Source organism: Heterocephalus glaber, unplaced genomic scaffold (assembly GCF_053883595.1).
Source record: "Heterocephalus glaber isolate CG9 unplaced genomic scaffold, H.glaber_assembly_v1.0 deba00001472, whole genome shotgun sequence".
Classification (NCBI taxonomy): domain Eukaryota; kingdom Metazoa; phylum Chordata; class Mammalia; order Rodentia; family Bathyergidae; genus Heterocephalus; species Heterocephalus glaber.
The window spans coordinates 90,331,285-90,351,963 of NW_028258315.1; the positions used below are offsets into that span (position 1 = coordinate 90,331,285).

General features: G+C 44.8%; 1 protein-coding gene across 17 annotated transcripts in view; it reads right to left on the reverse strand.

The window, feature by feature from the left end:
* The window catches only part of Cacna2d3 (calcium voltage-gated channel auxiliary subunit alpha2delta 3), a 1,090,211-nt gene that overhangs the window by 682,056 nt on the left and 387,476 nt on the right, over positions 1 to 20,679 (reverse strand). The window lies entirely within an intron of this gene.

Consider the following 20,679-nt stretch of genomic DNA (forward strand, 5'->3'; position numbering starts at 1 on the left):
ACCCATTACATGCTCTGGTAATTCATCTATTTAAGCTAGCAGTTGTCAGAGTGTTTCAGAAACTCCCGAGGGTGCTTGAGACCTTCTCAGGGGGCCATGAAGTCCCCCTTTTCCCAACAGTGTGTCTATGTGATTTTCTTCAACAAATCCTAACAGACTAAATACAAAAGCAGACAATGAGAATCTATTTATCTCCTCTTCCAAAGGGTAAGCGAAAAATACGGTGCATGATCAATTTTTTTAAAAAACTTATTACAGCAAAAGACACACTGCCAAGAATTATTAAATAATTACGCGCACCAGAAGGGGGAATATTTTCAGGTGGATTAATGGCAGTGTCTTTTACTGTAATAATTTTTATTTAAACATTCATCATACATTTTGATCATACTACATGCATCAAATATTAACGATATTTGCAAAATGAAGGGAAAATGCCTAATTTTTCTTATTTGGAAAGTGTAGTTATTTTTCATAAAATTTGTTATTGGAATAATGAATCTTTTGAATTAACTACAGTACTTTCTAAATTTATTGGTTTTGATTTCTAATGTGACAAACATCATAGCTATAAGTCACATAAACAGAACCTTTCGGGGGTCTTCAATATATTGTAAGAGTGTAAAGGGGTCCCTGAGACCAAAAAGTGGGTTTAACTAAAGTTTTAATTTTGTTTCTACTGGAAAGAAATGTTCATTAATGGTAATCTTTCAAATGGAGTTCAAAATACTTTTCCTGTAAACATGAATCCATTACATTTACGTAATTATCAAAAGCCAGAGGCACAAAAAATAATGGGGCTATATGTCTCCTTTAATTTGTGGGGCAACTGTGAAGTAGTTAATAACCCCCTACTCCAATCCCCTATTAGGAAAAACAAGGAGTATCACACTGCATCTTGCTGTGATATCTATGCTCATCTTTTAAGTGGGAAATATAAATGGCTTTTTAACAGTAGAATAATTTTGAGATATAAATGTATATTTACCCCCCACTCTCCCTACCCTTTATCTTCAAAAATAACAGGAGACTGGCTTTCCTTGCCAGCAGAGGTACCCAAAGCCATACTAGGAAGGGTGTATGTGTGTCCATGTCACTCAAAGCACATCCTTCCCAGTTCAAGTTCCCAAGTCCTTTGGGACCATAATACTGGGTGCTCTGAAAGAAGATTAGGGTGGGAGGACTCTAAGGCAAGGAATGGTGTAAAGAGAGAATTCTTCAGATCACTCAAACTAAACAAAAATCGCTGGAACCGAGCAGTGAGACGTGGGATATCTGACAGTGGACTCTAGGAGCAGCAAATTCTCTCTCACGGATACAAACAGGAGAGGCCTAGATGTGAAGTTCACAGCACCAGACACTGGCAGAGCAGGAGGACTGAGAAAGGTTAGGCCCTGCAAATGGCACAACAGGACGAACATGTAACAGTTTCTCAGAATTAAGTTGATTCCCAAGAAATAAAGAACTACTTCTAGGCCACCTGAGTCTAGGCCAAGATAAACACCTGCTACATCATTGATTAGACGTTTTCAACTGGCCCGGAAGTTGTAGTTCCATGCTTCTCCCTGCTTCCTGGGAATATCCATAAAAATCACACAAGTTTGTCTTGAGGCCTCATGCACCTCACATGCAAATCACTATTCTTTCACTGGGCCTTCTCCTCCGTCCTACCAAAGCTTCTCTGGTCCCCCAGAACAAGGAGTTTACACAGTCCACCCTAGCACCCAAAGAACTCTGCTCATCTTGCCTGTCCTCGTAACTAGGGTGGCTCAGGAGGCAAAGACAAGTCCTTAGGGTTACTGCCTCACCCACAGCAAGCACACAGAAGACTTCTGTTCATGACGCTGCTTGCAGAACAGTTGCAATGCAACATAATACAAAGCAGATCAGGTAGGGAGACAACGCTTTGTCTTGCGGCTGTACAAGGTGACTCCCCACCCCCGCCCCAGAAGGCAATGAGGAGACTGGTCTTGGATTAGGGCCCTGGCCAGCCCAGTCCTGGCTCAAGCTAACATCATCCTCTGGTGTCTGAATAACACTGCAATGATAATCACTGGAAACTGCTTAAGTTCAAACGCAAGCCAATGTCTTTGGAGCCAAAAGTCCTGAGAGTTCTCAGCTGCCTGCCAGATCTACTCCAAAATCCCGCAGCACGGGCCAGTTTAAACTCAAGACTGATTCAATATAAAAACACACAAACAAAACTAATGTCTGTCTCATATTCATGGCATCAAGGAAATGAATCTTTATTTAAAGTGATTCTGTGATTTCACATGACCTAGACAGATGCCTAAGAGAAAAGCAAATTCAATGGATTTTACAGTGAACCTTTACCCGAATCTTTTGTTTGTTGTATCAGGGCCCGATATTCTGGTCATATCTGCTATTTGCATGTGTTTCTATGCCAAGAGATTTCCAGAAGGAAATCAATTCATTGAACTCTGATCTTCCCTGATCCCAAGTTTTCAAAGAGATCCTCCTATATCTCTCTTCTGAGCCCGCTAAAAAGAAGCTACTGACCTCTGGAAAGGTTGTCAGTCCCTTGGAACTACTCATGCCTATGTCACAGTGACCTGATCTCCACACAGAGCTCCCTGCCAAGGGGGTTCCAGATCTGGGACACACTCAACAGCTCACTGTTTCCATTCCCCTTCCAGCCTGAGTCCTCTCTCCCCTCAGGACATGTGCCAACACATCCTCGCTGTTAATAGGCCAAGCACATACTACTTTCTTACCACCCAAGGAGAGTTATCCTATATACAGAAAGTACTCTGACTTTTCACGATGTGTTGATGCCCGCTGAGAACAGGTCAGAACAACACGATGACTTCAGCTTACCAAGAAATGATTCATTCCACTGGAATCAAAAGATTGTGAGGAACAAAGAGCATAACCTAATGACAGTCATTAATCAATCACAAGCCCTTGGTGTCAGAATGGTAACATCTATTAAAACCAATAAAAAGGTATCTACAGTAGGAAACCAACCAACTCTACCCCAAGCAACTGGACAGAGTGAGCTACAGAATTCCACACAACCACGCCCAAGAGTCAAAGAATGCAGGAAACGTGTGTCACGTGTTGCAACATATTATAAATAGTAATTGATTACTTTTTGTTTCAAAGCACTAATCTGCGCTCACACACAACTAGGAGCCAAGTGTTCACAGTCGGCCATGCAATCACAAATGAGTTTTGTGTTGTTGTTTTCTTACCTGTATTTCTAATCTTTACAATGAACATACTAGTTTGGAAATCAGAAAACACGAAAGTTGCCGTTCTATTTAAAATAGAATATGGGCCCCTTGTAAACAGATTCCTCCAGTCAGAATCTATGCATCTGAGCAACATGTCTGTGAGTAGAATCTAGGCAGCCAGAAAAGCTAGTCCTGTCCATATCACAGGCTCTGCACAGTGCCAGAGACTCTCTACATGTTGAGGTGCCCAGTCCTCGGCCCTCTCCTGAGAGGTGGCTTGGACCCTGTGTTGCAGGTGGGGAGCTGAGGCACAGACAGGTTCATCAGCCAGTGAAAGCCAAATGCAGACCCCTGACTTCTAATTGCTCTCACTTCTAAATCTGGGAGTAGAAGGACAGAACAGTGACAGTCCAATTATTTGTAAACATGTCTCAAAGAGCCCACTTCCCTGCCATAAAAACCCTAGTCCACCGATTCTGTAGCCTGCAGTGGCTTGGACCTATCAGAGGGTCAAATACCAAGGACTGGAAATATCGCCACCGACAGTGATGCAGGTGCTCACTCTATCACCAAGAAAGCAAAGGCCAAATGGCCAGGTGAGGTCCCAGAAGTGAGGAAGCTTGGGCCCAGACCCAAACAGCACACACAGCTCTTGACAGTACAGATACCTGGAGAGAGAGGAGCCAGCACTCTTCGAAGGCAGCCCCAGAGCCTCCCCGAGTAAGCACTCCATGGCTGGATGGGGGCTGCAACCCAGTCCCTGCTCTCCGATGCACAGGCCAGGCCTGGCAACCCTCCTCCTGGGAGGCCTCCCCGCAGGCCTGTGTGGGCAGCCAAGGCTTTTATTTTCTACAGCTTCCAGAACTGCACTACTAATTTCTCCTATTCCATCTACATCAGTCACTGCTGGGCTGGGAGAAAGAGTTAGGAAGTTCTTAGCAGGTCCCTGTAATCACACAAAAGGAGGGCACAAGAGGAGAGAGAGATACTGGTGACCCAGGCTGAAGACTGGACCCAGTGTGGTTCAGGATCCTGGTTCCCACACTCCATTTATTTGTTCCACAGACTACACTGTCTCTGGTCTGCTGGGGGATTAGACAGGAGACACATAATGGCAAGTAAAGCAAAGCCTCAGGTCAGCCTTTCCTGAGGAACAAATGGGCAAGGATGCAACAGAACAGGCAGGACCTGGGGGTGGGGAGCAGGCAGTGACTCCCACCTTGCTGGACCTTTTAAGGAGGGTAAGGCTGGGAAGGGAGAGACACAAAGGGAATGAGTGTGTCTGGCTGGGAGAGCGGCAAGCAGGAAGGTCCAGAGGCTCTCGGGAGGCTGCCTGGGGCATAAGGAGCTGCTCCCGTTCTACTTCCCCGGCATGCACACAGCCCAGGACGGGGATGCTGGGAAGGCGAGCCAGGGCAGTGCTATCACTGAGAGTCTGAGCTTGGTTCACATGGCATGCAGTGGGGTGGATGGGGTGACAACAGGAGCCACTGCAGAGTGTAGGAGGTAGAGGGACTGTGCTTCTGAAACAGAGTGCACAGAATGGGGAAGAAGGCAAAGCTGGAAGGAGTGGGTAGGTTTCAGGCAATGGGGCCAGACGGGGCTTCCTGAGAGATGTCCAGAGGGCTGTGGTCAGACCCAGCAGCAGTTTGGGCTGGCTGGCTGTGTCACTGTAAGGAAGATATTGAACCTCCCGGGCCTCTGCAGCCTTGCCAGGAGGACACCTGTGAAATCCGCCAGCATGGAGCCCCTCCAGTGGGCACCCCGGGTCCCAGTGCTCCCTGCTCTCCCCTCTCCGCCCTTCTGCCACAGAGGATGCGTCTCAGGGTTGCATTATCACCCTGTGCCTTCCTGACTGAAGCTCTTCTTGTGACAGATGCATTCCGGCAGGGCGCCGGGTGACGCCGCTCCTCGCTTGGCTTTCCTTTGGTTCTGTGCAGGGCTGGGGGCCCTGAGCGAGGCAGCCTGTGGCTGTAGCCCAGACTCAAGCAGAACATGGCCTGTCCCAAACTGCCTCTTAGCATTCATGACACAGAAGGAAGGCAAGCCTGAGAAACTGTGTTCTCCTGTCACCGGAGAGCATCTGAGGCTTCCATTCCTTCTGTTAGCAGAATCAGCATTTGGCAAGAAATCCCACGATGAGCCAAGAACATTTATCACTTGAGAAGGGAGACACAGAAATGCATTATGTCGGCAGCATCTATTTTGCCAGATCATTTCACACAAACACCAGGAAGAGAAAAGCACTACTTCACTGTCAGGACACTTAATGCTGCTCGTACATCTGAGTTGGTTTTTTCCTACATGATAACTGCATATCTAGAAGTGAGTCACCTGGAAGTGCCCCCAGAGAGGGGGCTCAAGTTTGAAGACTTCTGACCAATCACAAGGAATTGGGACAAAAGCCAAACATGGAAGAGGGACTCTGGGTGTGTTGGCACAAGGAAATAATGCAGAAGACGGATACAGAAAATATCATTAACCAAAGCATGGATGCATTTTCACGCGCTCACTTGGGTAAATTTTAGTAAAACTAAAATTACATCTCTGGAGTAGGAATCCTAAAATCACAACAGGAGGATTGACAGAAGGTCCAGGGGAGGAGACGGCATCACAAGGACCTGCCCACCCCTGAGTGAGAAGCTGGGAGCTTGCCTTGGAGCCCATGACTTGAGAACAACAGGCCTGCTTCTTCAGCCCTGGGCCCAGACTCTAGCACTTCCCTTCAAATCCCCAAATCCAGATTCCCTGAAAAATCCAGGAAAAGCAACCCAGAGACAACCCAAGCCCAGATCCTTTAAGGGTGGTTTGTTATGTGAGAGCAGAAGTGCCTTTTGTTCCTGGGGTAAGGTTTGACCTTTTGTCTTGTTTCTACTCCTTCAAGCTCTAAAATAGCCGTTGCACAACCAAGTGTGGGGTCGCACTCCTGCAGCCTCAGCACTCAGGAGGAGCCTGAGGCAGGAGGGTAACCTGGGCTACATAGCCTGAGAAAGACCCTGTCCCCCCCAAAAAAAAATCAGAGCGCAACAGATAAATTTGCTAAACCAATCATCTTAGTTCATTAGCTGAGACAAAGTAGCCAACACTCAAAGTTAAAGGAGGAAAGGTTTATTTGGCTCACACTTTGTAGAGGTTTAAGGCGGCATGGCAGAAGGGTACAGTAGAGGAGAAATAGTCCAGGGCAAGCAGGCAGGAGAGCACACATTAGCTCTCTTTCTGTCCCTTATATTTTATGCAGGCTACCTGTCCTAGGGCGAATGTAGCACTCACACCCTTAATCCTAGCCAGAACTAGGCCAAACCAATCAGTGGACTGATTTTAGTAATCACACACCTTTGATCCCAGCACCACACACTCTAGATCCAGCCACCTCTGAAAAGCCCCCCACAACTGCATGAGGCTTTACGGGACATCCACACAAAGCAGTAACACCAATCATTTAAGTAAAGATCACATCAACAAAAACAAGAGAAGATAAAATTTAAGTTTTACTATTTTCATTATTAAGCAAATATTTACAAATTGCCCCTTATGCCACTCTGCAGGGAGTGGGAGGGGACTTGCACTGACAAATACATGTGGTTCCCTTGGGGTTCAAAGAGGATTATTTTTGGTTTCTTTTATTTTAAAATAAGTAATAAGTCAGTGCAGAGTTGCATGGGTCATTTCCACCTAAACTTGTACTCTCACATCCCACACAGCTGTGCTACATACGTCCCCTTCCAAAGGCATGCCTGCTGGCAGTCCAGGTGTGTCACTTCTACCAGATGAGGGAAGGTACAGCACGTATACTAGGTATGCTAACTGTACTAGTCAGGAGCAGGATGACTGCTCATCACTCTCACCAGATAGAAAGGGAGTCCTAGAAAGGGTTGCAAAATGAGGGATTAGCCAAAGAACCCAGAAAAGGGCAGTCTGTGTAGTATAAATAATTTCTTATCTCCCAGTAGAGGTGATCTATTAAGGACCCTATTAATGTAGTGAGAAAGTCATGACCCACTGCAGCTGGCTGGTACACAGAGGCAGAACATAAGGCTTAATGGATAGGGGGAGGAGTGGAGATGAGCGAGGGAAAAAAGGAAAGGAGGAGGTGATTTCCTTAGGTTGCATGTGAACTATGAGCTCTGTGTCCCTCCAGCAGGACAGAGTGATGCAGTTACTGCTCTGTCTCCTCTATGGTACTCTTCATGCAGACAGCTGGCCATAATAGGTTGGGTAGGAAAGAATGCATGTCAACTTTGCTGCAATGCTCTTGATCTGGAGCTGAACAGCAGGATCCTGACTGGCTTAGAGTGCGGGCCAGAGTTCAAATCAAAGGAGAACCACCAATATGTACGTGTTAGGCAGTTGTTAGGGCTGGACAGATGTACCAAGTTCAAGTCTTCCTGGCACAACTTACTAGCTATGGACAAGGTTCCTGGTCTCTACCAGCCTCTCTTCCTTTACAGTGAGGTGGATGATGCCAACCTTTATGCGGTTCTAGAAACAATCAAATGAAGTACATGATGTATCCAGAAGAATGCTAGCGAGTAAAGTACTCAGAACGTGGTGATGGTGATGAAGGAGGCAGCAATTAATCCCAACACTCATTCTAAGACTTGTGGAAAAGGTCATTCCTTTGCCACAGCAACAAGAAGAAATTTTCAACCATCATTCATAACCTACCAGACCAACCAGTTCTAAATGTTTCTCTGGGCAGTGGTGTTTTTCACACATTCACTCATGAGACTCCGCAGTCTTCATCAGCAACTCTTTGGGAACAGCTGTCTCTGGCAGAAGTGGGTTGGGGGAGGGTAGTTTTTAGACATGTTACTAAAGACGTTGCAATAAAAATTAATTATCTCCCATTTTGGGGTCTCTCCTTATAGACAGTGTCATCTTCTTATTATGACATAAATGTACTTAGTATTCCTCTCAATTCAATTACTGCATACAGAAGTGTTACTTCAACACACAACACTTCAAAGCAATTATGTTTCCAAATAAATACACTTCCACATCTTTCAAGCTGATGTTAGGAACACTGCTTCTTCGCCGTCACAACAATAGAGCTAACTGATTTCGTGGCACTCTGGTGCTCAGGAGAACATTTTTCTATTGAGCATGGAAAGTGCCATACTGGATGAATAATTCTGTTTCATATAGGTATGCCAATCAAATGTTGCCAAGGTTAAAAACACCCACTATTAACCTTGTCCTCTTCCAGATCAAGGGAGGTTGAGGAGTGCAATTTTTCTCTGTGAAAGCCCCCAGGACCAGAGGAAATGTGCATCAGAACAAGAAAGCCTGCTTAGAAAAGAGGACAGGGGAAGACAGGGCATGAACTACTGCCCAAAGAGCAAGCAGAGAGGAGGCAGCAAGCAGCTCAGCTCCCATTTCTGCAGGGCTGAGGCCAACAGAGCTCCTCCCGGGAGCAGTGCCTGCCCTGTTGGGAGGAGCAACATGGGAATGGATCAGCGGTGAAGGCAACAGTTTTTAAGAGCTCCCAGCTAGGCAGAAAGAGCAGTGTAGGCTTGGTGGCTTCTCAAGGTGCTTTCGGACATGTGCCTCAAGACAGCGTGGTCACAAGAACCACGAGGGTCGCTAGCCCCAGAGCCCTTGGTGCTCACTCCCGGTCGGCTGCCTGGAGCACCCTCCTAAGTCACGAAGTGCCCCGGGGCTTCCCCCCAAAGCAGCTGGCTCTGCAAAGGGTGGTCTCTGACAGATGCCTACTACCTCTGGACTATCAGCTCATGAATGAAAAGACAACTATCTCTCCTCTGTCTCACTGTCCTTTCTCTTTTCTTACCCATCTTGTTAGGTCTCATAAGCTTTTTCTGTTCCACACAGACAAGCAGACAAATGTAACTGATCAATTTTAGCTCTGTGATGATAAAACTAAGAACGCTCTTTTATAGTCTTGTTTTACATGAGGGAAAGTCAGAGGCAAATTACTAAACCAGCTATTGATAGAACCAACCTTCTTCTGGTGGTGTTCTAAGACTGAGGAATTCATCTGTCTGCTGAACAAAATCAGTCTCAATGCATGTTTTTGAAAACCCAATTCCTGAATGTTTTTTGGATGAATGCATGGGGACCTGAGACTCTTAAATGTTAATATCCATACTGGACATACACCCCACAACACACAAGCCCATGCGTGTCAGAGGACAAAAGTCTCGCTGTAACACTGATGTCTTTTATGTCCAACAGCAAATTTAACTACAGCCAAAATGCAAATGAAAAAAGGCTACTTTACAAAGTCCATGCTACTTGATGTAGGTTGCTTTCTTCAAACACATTCTCTGACATTACAGCGAAAATAATTCATCCTTCCTGCTCTCTGGGGATCAGAGGGAACAATAACAGCAATTTATTATTAATAAGAAGCAGTCATCGTTCACTAGCATTTACTTTGGGTCAGGTAGGTATTATTTCCCTCAGTTCACAGGTTAGGGAGCTAAAGCACAAAGAGATCAAGTAACTTAGGCAAGGTCATTCCACTAGCAAGTGGTTCGTAGTTAAAGGGATTTAGGCTACTATAATACAAATACCCTAGACTCTCAGTGGCCTGACACAGTACAGGAACGGCTCTTCGCATAACCATCCCACGATGGGGTTCTTGGTCATCACACTGCCTTCCACCCAGTGACTCGGGGCCCACACCCCTCCCTCATGCAGCGCTGCCATCCCCCCAGGCCTCAGAACCTTCTGCATTCAGCCGGCATGTGTGCTGAGAGAAGGGGAGAGGGTGTATCTGCCCCCTTGAACTCCTCTACCTGGAAGTGACACTCAGCAGCTCTCACAGTCCCTTGCGGTAAGGAGCCACAGGCCCAAATGCACATCCCAGGGCCTGAGTTATGGAGCCCACGGCCAAGGAGTCATCTGCATGCTCTCCATAAACTCTGGAAACGGAAGTGTAAACTACTGGGGACGCCTAAGTTTGAACCCAGGCAGCATGGCCCAGAGACCAGCATTTAACCACCACACTCCAGTTTAAGAGCCCGATAAACCACAGGCAGATGAAACCTGGGGTTACAACCTGGTTAAGAATAATCTGCATAACAGATACTTGGGAGCTGGTGCAATCATGCCAGAATCTACAGACAAGTGAAGGTGACCCTCTCATTTGTACGTGTAATTAACAGTCAGACTCAGATGTTAAAGGCCAAGGTACTGCAACACATAAAGGAATATATTATAAACAATTCTTAGGCCCTTTGTCTGATTTCCCTAATCCTACCACAAATAAAACTGCTATTTGAATAACACCAGTGACCTTCTTTAGCGCATGCTATTAGATGCCCAGGCGGCACAAAAGTTAATTGACTTAACTAACGTCTTTTTAATTCTACATCCTAGATGTCCTGGAAATCGAAGGTAATCAATGAATGAGTCTTCAAGGTCCACAACAAGCTTGCAGCTAGCACTATCTATAGCCCCTCAAATGGTTTCTGTAGTTACAGGGCCAAACAGCAGAATGAGTGTTAGGGTCCTGCTTCTGAACGAATCTTTAACTCTGTCAACTCCAAACTGAACTGAGAGACACCGAGGATTGGCACAGCTGGACTAGCTTTCCACTGTGAATGCAGAGAGGCAGGGTGAGATCACGTGCGATAAACTGTTATCAACCCAGCCTCCCTCCTGCTGAGAGGAAGAGCTGACAACTGAGTCTTTCTTCTCATGGTCTGCAGCTTCTCAGACTCAGAATTCCCTACGCCCGGTAGCGGATACTCAGACAGTGATCCACAGCAGCTGCACCCTCAATAAAACATCGCCTCGCCTCACACTGCCCCTAGGGCCCGCAGGACCTCTGGGAGTCTGCAGCAGGTGAGCCATAGGTTTTCCCATATGAACATGCCCCAAATAAGGGCTTCCATCAGAGCCTCCCCCATGCTGAGAGGCAAAAAACGACACTTAGGTTTCACCAACTTCAGAATCAAATGCTTTTCCAACGGACTTCAAACCCAGCAAACAAGACTTTTTCCCAGTATTTTTAAAATCAGTGTTAGGATACAAAAGGAACTTAGAAATAATCCGTTTCAGAGCCACTGACCCAAACACCTGTAGAGGCCAGGCTGGCCATATCAGGTGAGGGAGCTGAGCCAACATGGGTCTGTAACAGCAGAGCTTCTGTCCCATCCTACGGCGTGGGCCACTTCTTGGCTTCTTGGGATCTTTGTGTTTGGATGGAGGGCACACTATAGTTACCCAATCTATCGCTTGTTCAGAGAAGCCAGAAGTCTGTTTTTATATAAACCTCCCACTGAGTCTATTTCTTTGAACACACTGGGGCTCATATACAAAGTGCCTCCAAACATCCTTCTCCTCATTCATCTTCACATGAGAAATCAAGATGCAAGACCCAGAATAACATGCATTCATGTCTCCCAGAAGCCAGTGATGTGCTAGGCAGTGTATCAACTGCTTCTGGGCATCTACATGTTAGCCCGCAAGCCAGGCACTGCTACTTACCCACTCCAAGGGTGAATGTAAGGTGCCCAGAGGGCAGCAGCCAGCCCAGGCCAGTAAGGGCCAGGCATCCACCCAGCTCCTCAAGACACTTGCCACAGAGCCAGGGTCCTCCACATCGTGTAAAGCTCCTGGCCATGTAGGGGGCTCAGAACCTGAGGCTGCCTTTCTCCATAGACCCCCACCCAAAGGCACTTGATTCCCCTCACATTTGGGGCTGGTAATCAAGGAAACAAAATCTGGAGGTTGAGGAATGGAGGCAAGTTAAGAGAAAGCCACACATGACTCTTAAAAGAGGGATTTGTCCACAGTGCTTTGTAGAATCCTGGAGTACTGGGAAATTTAACTAGTGTTTCTCTTTCTCTCATATGTTCACAGATATACACACATACACATAAGATCACTATGCCACCAACTTAGGAAAACAAAGAAATTAATCAATTCATCCATATCGCTCTTATTGTGTCATGCTATGCCTTTAAAATGGAAGTTTTGGGGATATGGCACATCATGGGCTTCTCTGGTACCTAGGGAAGTCCACCGAACCCTTCTCCTCAGAATGATATTTTTAATGCAAAGAAAAAAACTCATAAGAAGGAAACCAATTATATTATATTTGGTTTTCAAAATGTTTAAAATATAGGGCCAGGGATTTAGCTCAGTGGTTCCGCCGCCTGCCCTGCAAGCACAAGGACCCAAGTTCAATCCCCATACCAAAAAAAACATAATAATCATAATGTTTAAAATATAAATGTGTGATACAGAAAAGTGGGTGCTGCTTTAGCAGTGCACTAAACAATGAGATGTGATGGTGATTCTCCAGCCACTGCTGAGTGACAACAACAGAGAGACATCTGCATGGACTAGGACATGATATAAAAATATCTGTGGTTTCTGTTGGTAACAAAGTCAGAGGCACTCTTGTGGCTTGTTGCCTACATCTGTAAGTTAAGAAAATAATAAATTTTGGTTAGAGGTTATTGAAAAGAAAAGATTCTCCTTTTTCCCTTTTTAAGTCCATAGTCCCCTGAATTCTCTCCAAGACAGTGAGCATAGGTTTGTGCACTAAGAACACTGAGGTCCCTGGTGTGTGAATGGTGATGAGGATCTGCCTCCAACTCACACACAGCATCAGGACACACAACACCCTTTGGCAATTGCTGCTCTATGGTACTCAGTCAAGTATAATGTCTAATCACTAGCATACATATATATATATATATGATAGGATTTCAGATTTTTATATATGACACATATACATCAAACTTGGGGCAGGTCCTAAAATAATTTATTCTTCTTGCAGATGGTTCTGTAAGTGTAGATTATAAAACAATCTTTTCTGGGTATTATGTCAATAAATGATGATTTCCCTAATTAATCAGGGAAGGGTTGACACTTAACTGGAAGGAATTTTATCACATGCCAGGGTCATAGAGTAGAATAAATGTCATTAATTTTCTCTATATATACTACTGTGTTGTTAGAATTCTCAACAAAGAGCACACATTCGTGTGTTACTTGTGGATTAAAAATACAGAGTGTCAAGTTCAAAGAAATTGAATAATCACTCATATAAAAATATAATAAATATCTCACAGTATGCAAAGCAGAATGTGACTGATGAAGGTGTATGATTGAGACATGAATTAAACAATCCATCGAACAAGCCCAGCCTTTGTCCACAAGTACTACATTACAGTGTCAGAAAATACTTCAACCAATGCCTACACAACTATGGACTATCACTGAGCTGCTCTCAAAATACTAAGTAAATATGCATATTATACAAGGGCATTCATTATGTTTATACCTAAAGCTACGTAAAAAAAGAAAGCACAAGACACTGGGAGAGACAGCAACAAAACTCAATCATGAAGCTAGATGTAGTGGCAGAATTTTGGAGAAATTTTCTCAGTTTCTAAATTTGTTTATGTGATACTGCTTTTAAAATAGGAAGAGCAGTCTGAAATGGAGATAAACAGAAGGGTAACGACAGTACTCAAATCCAAGCAGATTGGCTCCAAAGCCCATGACCTGATCTCCCCTAGTAAATCGACTAAAATATTTGAAAGTAAAATGAGACTTATCTCTTATAAAAGCAAAATGTGCTCATTATAGTGAGAAAACTCCAGATCATAAATAGAAGCAAACAGAAGGGAAAAGAAAACCTTAATCCTATTCGCCCAATACCATGCTTTACCCCTCAGTTCATATCCTCACAAATCTTCCCTCCTTCTTAAAATTAAAACTGTAAACACAACTGTTTGTTTATAATAAAGGTGAGATCATCCTATACAAACCAATAGAAGCAATTTCCTCATTTTCCCCAGAAAGTTTGTTATGTCTTGTATCTAGATGTCCCCCCCAAACCCTCATGCAGTCATAGGTAGGGAGTTTCAAAGGTAGCTGGATTAGGATGCATGATGCTGGGATTAGGATGTGATGCTGAGATTAAGAATATGATGCCAGGATTGAGGGTGCCCCACCCTGAGTGTGGCTGACACTACCCAAAAGGTGGGTATCCTGGATGGAATATAAAGGAAGAAAAGGAAGTTGTTTTGCTACTTTGCTGCCTTCTGTCTGGCCTGCTTTGCCGTGGACTGTCTTTCCTCTGTGATGCCCCTCTGCCATGTCACTCTACCTTGCAGCCAGCTAACTATGAACTGAAACCTCTACGAACTGTGAACTGAAAACTTTCCTCCTTTGACTTTGGGTATTGTGTATTTTGTCTCAGCAACTATAAAAGTAACTAAGACAGATTTTGGTACCAGGAGTGGGGTCATTATTATGAAATTACCTGGCCATGTGGTACAGGAGCCTTTGGAACTGGCTGGTGGGAAGAGTTTGGAAAGGTTTGGAGATGCCAGCTGAAGAAGCAACTGTGGAATGATTTAAGGTGTACTTGAGTGGAGATTCTGGTCAGAGTTCAGAGGATAAAAATGCTGGTACAAATGCAGCTGGTAAAGACCAGGCTCAAGAGATTTCATTTAGGGAGGACTTCATTGGCTGTTGGACTCGAGAACATGTGTGTTAACCATTGGCAGAAAATTTGTCTGCATTTTGCTCATGTCCAAAGATTTTGCCTGAGACTGAGACTAAAGGAATCAGACTAATCTGGCAGAAGAAACTTCAAAACAGTCTAATGTTAAGGCAGTAGCATGATTACTGTTGGGGGCTTTTAGCCAGATCTATGTTGAGAATCACGAGCAAAGGGCCCAGAAGAATGATTTAAAACATCTTGAGTTTGGCCAGAAAGAATGCTCCAGGAAGTTGTAGACTGTGACTGCAAAGATGGAGCAGAGATTGGTTGCTGGTGAAAGACTGGTTGCTGAGAAGGAACAGGACAACAGAAAAGATGGCCTAAGGGCATCACAAGAACCACCAGGACTCCACTCTTTACAGCCTCAAAATTGCACAGGTTAAAAGACTGTGCTTTGAGAAGAGAGCCCCAGAGCACCATGTTTAAGAATGGCAGTGGCCTGGAGAATTTGTTCCTCAGGACTGGGGTCAGAGTGCTCAACAATCCAGGCACTCAACCCCTACAGCCAAGAAAGAAGGAAGCCTGGCTACTGCTCCAGCTGATAGCAGACTCTAGCATCATCCATAGGGTGCTGATTTTAGGTGCATGCAAAATGTAAGAGTTGTGGCTTCCACCAAGATTTCAGAAGAAAGCCTGCGGGGCCAAGCAGTGTGCCCCTGAGAAGGCAGTTAGTGAAGCTGTGAGTGTGGAGCTGAAGGTGCAATAGAGACCCCAGAGAGATGGAGAAGGCAGGAGTGTGGATCCTAGGAGAAAAACTGCAAGGAGGGGGCAAAGCAACCCCAAGAGAGAAGCCATGGAAGTTACAATCATCAGCAGAGCCATAGAGGCAGAGCCACCAAGCCCTTTGGAATTCACATTTTGCCACAGATTACCTTGGATACCGGACATGGAACTACAGGACTTAATGTATCCCCTGCTGTATTTTAGACTTGCTTTGTTCCCGTTCCTTTCTATTCCCCTATTTGTATTCCCCTTTTGGAATGGGAATGTCTATCTTGTACCACTGAATGTTGGAAGTGTTTAACTTTCTTTTCATCTGTACAGGGGCTCACACCTAAGAGTTTGCCTTAAATCTCAGAGGAGGCTTTGGACTTGGACTTTTCAGTGATGCTGGAACTGTTAGGACTCTGGCAACTCTTAGAGGTGGACTAAAAGCTGTTTGCATAAAGGGATGCACATGAGTCTTTTGGGACCCAGGGGTGGAACATTATGGCTTGTAGCCAGATGTGCCCCCAAACCCTCACGCAGTCATGGGTGGGGAGTTCTGAAGGTGGCTGGATTAGGGTGTGGGATTAAGGGAGCTCTACTTTGGGTGTGGCTGGCACCACTCAAAAGGTGGATAGCCTGGATGGAACATAAAGGGACAGAAAGGAGCTGCTTTGCTGCTGCTTCTCTGCCTTGCTGCCTTCCGCCTGCCCTGCTTTGCCATGAACTGTTTCTCCTCTGCAATGCCCCTCTCCCATGTACCACCCTGCCTTGGACCCAGCTGACTATGGACTGAAACCTCTACAAACTGTGAGCCAAAATAAACCTTTCCTCCTTAACTCTGGATGTTGGGTATTTTGTCTCAGCAATAAGAAAAGCAACTAAGACAAAGCTTAAAAACAAAATAGGTCATCCTTCAGATTACCAAAATGATAAAAGGGAATGACAATATAAGGCAACCCAGGGGCCTCATGCGAACTCCTGGGGTGGAGATGAGTGCAGAGTCAAGGCAATAATACAGGGTTCTTAGGGAGAAGAAAGGTACATTCGGAGTGGTTAAATTCAACCAGGAACCACACTGTCCCACAGGGACACTTGGCAGTGTCTGATGACACTTTTGGTTTTTCACTCCTGGGGAGAACAGAGGAACCCCCTACTGAATCTAGTGGGTAGAGGCCAGAGATGCTGCTAAACATCCCACAAAGTACAGGGCAGCCCACTGTACAAGGAACCATGCAGACAAATGCGCCAGTGTGCAGGGGCTGAGAAAACCCACGATATAGGATCATCTTCAACAATGAATGGACACACACAAATTCTGATTATTCCTGAGTTTAGTATTCCTCCAAAAGTTAAAATTATGTCCAGGGACCTTGAACAAGTGACTCTGAACTCTTCCAGGAGAAGCTCTCGTGGCCCCAAAGGGGACCCCTCCCAATGCTGGGTAGTACAGAGCCTGCAAAATATTATCCCCTGAATGCTCTTTACCTCATTGCAACATCTGCCTTTGGATGCAATATGCCCACTCACTAGGCACACAGAGTAAGTCTCAACCTGCCTTGAGCTATTCTAAGGGAGAGAGATCGGGGGAAATCATTGGTGCAGGGTCTGAGGGCACAGACAGCCTGGGTGGGATTCTAACTCTGCCACTGGCTTTCCATGGTCCTTGTTAAAGCTGTCATGAACATCCTCTGCCTCAGTCTGAACATATGAAGAAATGAGAGTAATGATTACAACCACCACATGGGGTTGATATGAAGATTGTGAGTTTCTATATATTGAGGGCTTAAAGAGGTCCTGGAACTATTTGTCCCCTGGGTTACCTTTCTCCCAGGCTAAAAATATCCCCAGTTTTTCAGGGGCCTTCATGTGACATGAACTCTGGACTCCTCTGTCTTGTTTTTCATCTCCCAATACTCCCGTTTTCCCCTGTTCCTCTTCAAACCTGAAGCTTGGGTCTTCCACCACACTCCTCTGTTTGGTTTGGTTTGGTTTGGTTGCTGCAAGGCCCAGTGCAAATGCTGTCTCTTTAGCACTCTGTAAGCAATGCCCACCACTGATCCACAGGGCAACACTGGCTCTGCAGCAGCTGCTGGCCCCACAAAGAGCTGGTTTCATTCCCTGTATGGTTCCACGACAACACTGCATAGTCACATCAGGAAACAGGTAAGCTGCTAAAGACAAGGACTGAAGGAACCTCAAGAGGCAGACAAACAATTAAGGCTTCTTAGGGGAAACTGTCAGAAGGAGTCTTACGGAGGACTAGCAGATGCTGGGGAAAAAAGAAGAGGATTTCTGGAACACAGAATATGAAGTCACAGCAGATGAGGGCCAAATCAACCACCTAATCAATCATGATAACAGCAGAAACAGCAGAGCACATCTTATAAGAAAGATATGGTTCTAAGTGTTTTCTTACACCATTGCTTCTCTAGTCAAGAGATCGACACCACTCTTGACAGGTGAGAAGACTGAGCCTTGCAGAGCTAAGAATCTAGGTTTTAGTAGCCTGCTTTGGAATTTTAGGAGGGCCACTAAACTGCAGACTCTGGCAAGAGATTTCATAGCACAGTGCATATACGTGAACACACTCAATTGGGAGAATTAGGCAAAGATGACTCCAATGAAAGATTCCACACATATACTCATTCAGTAGAACAGGTAACTCATTTCTCAGTTAATTTCTTCTCAGCAAACAACCCAACAGAACAAGAGCCATTCACCATTAACAGAAAATCATCCCTTTAAACGAAATTCCAACATTGTTAGCTAAACCTTTAGAATCAAATGAACCACCAATTGTCTTATTCAATATTTATTGAATACCTACTATGTACCAGATACTGTGCCAAGTGATGAGACTATTTCAGAGAACATACACGATGCATTCTCCATCTGTAAGAGTTTAGAATTTGGGGCTGGGGATTTAGCTCAGCGGTTCCCCCGCCTGCCTCACAAGCACAAGGTCCCAAGTTCGATCCCTGGTACCAAAAAAAAAAGAGTTTAGAATTTATTGGGAAAACTTTAAATAATTGAAGCACAGAATATACTGTGACAAAAAGCACCAAGTGCGATGACTCCAAGGTAAACACAAAGCTCTCTCTCTGAGAACCTGCTGTAGCAACACAGACTAAACACATGAGCAAAGCAGAAAGGAGAAGAAGGAAGAGAAGACACTGCAGATAACAGGTAGGGCACGTGCCCATGCCTCAGGTTAGGATTGTGGAGAAAAGGCAACAGGGAAAATGAATGAAGTCACCCACAGTAACAGACAGCAGAAGGCAAAAAGGGGGAGGTAAGAGCGGTAGAGAGAAAATGGGCCCAGGACTAAGTGTGTGTACAAGTGGATAGGGGAGAGGGACAAACGAAGGAGGACTGGACAGTCAGGGGAGGCCGAGGTCACAGACCTCAGTGGATCCTAAACTCCCTGGTAAATGGGCAGAGTTTCCCCGTATGTAATTAGGCTTTCTGAAAAGTAGTCTCATTCTGAGTATTTATTCACAGGTGACAAGAGGCAGGCAAACGCAGAGGAAGAGTGCATGCTCAGCTGTAGAGACACTTCCGGCAAAAAGCCCAGAGAAAACTAAGACCAGCACTCAGAATGTCCACCTAGTGCTCCTTCCACTTTGTACTGGGCGCCTCCAGATTAGTCTACGGAAGCTCATGGAATGAGAAATGTATTCAGCTAAAAAAATGTCACCTTCAAATACTTAAAAAAAAAAAAAGCCAGAAAGTTCTGTGCGCAAACCAAAGTGCTTTCAAAGCAAACTCTGATCCGTACCAACCAATTCCCAATCTCCTCTCCCTGGCTCTCTCACACAAGACACCCCTGGACACCTCACATCGGTCTTACCGTCCTGAGAGGCTGGAGTCATTCTCAGTGGAGAAACTGTAAGGCTGGATGAAAGATTTCACCAGTAAGAAGAGAATGTGTGGTTTGAGTACTCGGCTTTGGTACAAAATTAAGCAGAATTCTAAGGGTTTTCAGTGAACCTAGGTTTGGTAGCAGACTGATGCTACCTTGTAGATACTATATTGGGAATCAAAAAAGTGACAAAGTGTGACAAGAAATGTGTAAAGCTGCCTGTGTGTTTGTTTTATAGGCTTATGCGGTTTATTCAGAGAAGTATTTTCTTCCCTTAAATTACAGATTCTTCAATGTATCTCGTATCTACAGAAGGAATCTTAAACAATGGTCAGGTGGGAGACATATGTCTGCTTGTCAGATGATTCATCTTTTCCAAACATGGGTTGATCCAAAAGCAATAAAATTCCAAGGGAATTGTGTACTTTCTTTTTCTCCTGCCCAAAGAAATCTGGAACAAGCAGGTATGCATGTGCATGCACACCGTGCGTGCATCCGGGTGTGTGTGTGTGTGTGTGTGTGTGTGTCCATGTGTGAATGCTCTGTTTCACGGGGTACAGTGAGATGAATCCTGGGAGCCAAGAAAACTAGGACAAGTACAGGAAATTAAAGACTATTTCAAAATTTTATTTGGAAAACAATATCTAATAATGGTAATACCTCTGCAGTTTTAATAGTATTAAACATCTTTCTTTTAAAATTATTATATATGTTTGTTAAATGTTTTCTTTGCCCCTTTGCCTATCTCTGAAGGTGAAAAATTACAACTGATTTGAAAGAGACCCATTTGTCCAATAGACCATCAGAAATAAGAACTAGTCACAGTTGTTCTGAGAAAGCAGCATAGTCAAAAGCCAAGCACATAATCAGATATCCAGTTAGATAAAAACAGAAGGAAAGAAGTGGAAGAGAAAGTGATAAAAAATAATAGAGGAAGGAAGGAGCTGTATCAGGGACCAACCATCTTCACTCCCTCTCCAGGCAGCAACAGGACCACATCCTGAAGGCAAAGAACTGTATATAGATAATCAGAAAGTCAATAACCCTTTGAAGTAATGAGTCAAACAATTCAACCCAACATCTTTGGGAAGGGCCAGACTTAGGAATCCAGGCAGGGGCCGTTTCAGAGAATGGACCATGTGGCAGAGATTGCTGTTAGCACTTCTGACATCAAGCGCCTCACCTGGTGACAGAGCATCACATCCTATAAAACCTCCATCAGGTAAACTGCCATGTCCTGCTGTCAACAGATAAGATGAGTTCCAGGACACTCCTCCCGGAATGCAAGTGGAGTAGAGGAAGGGAAAAGGAAAAAGCGAATAAAAATCGAATACAAAACTCCCATTGAAACAAAGAATTTCCCTTGTCTAAAAGAAATGATTTTCATTTCTAGCTCCAAATCATTCTCATTAAGTTTTAAA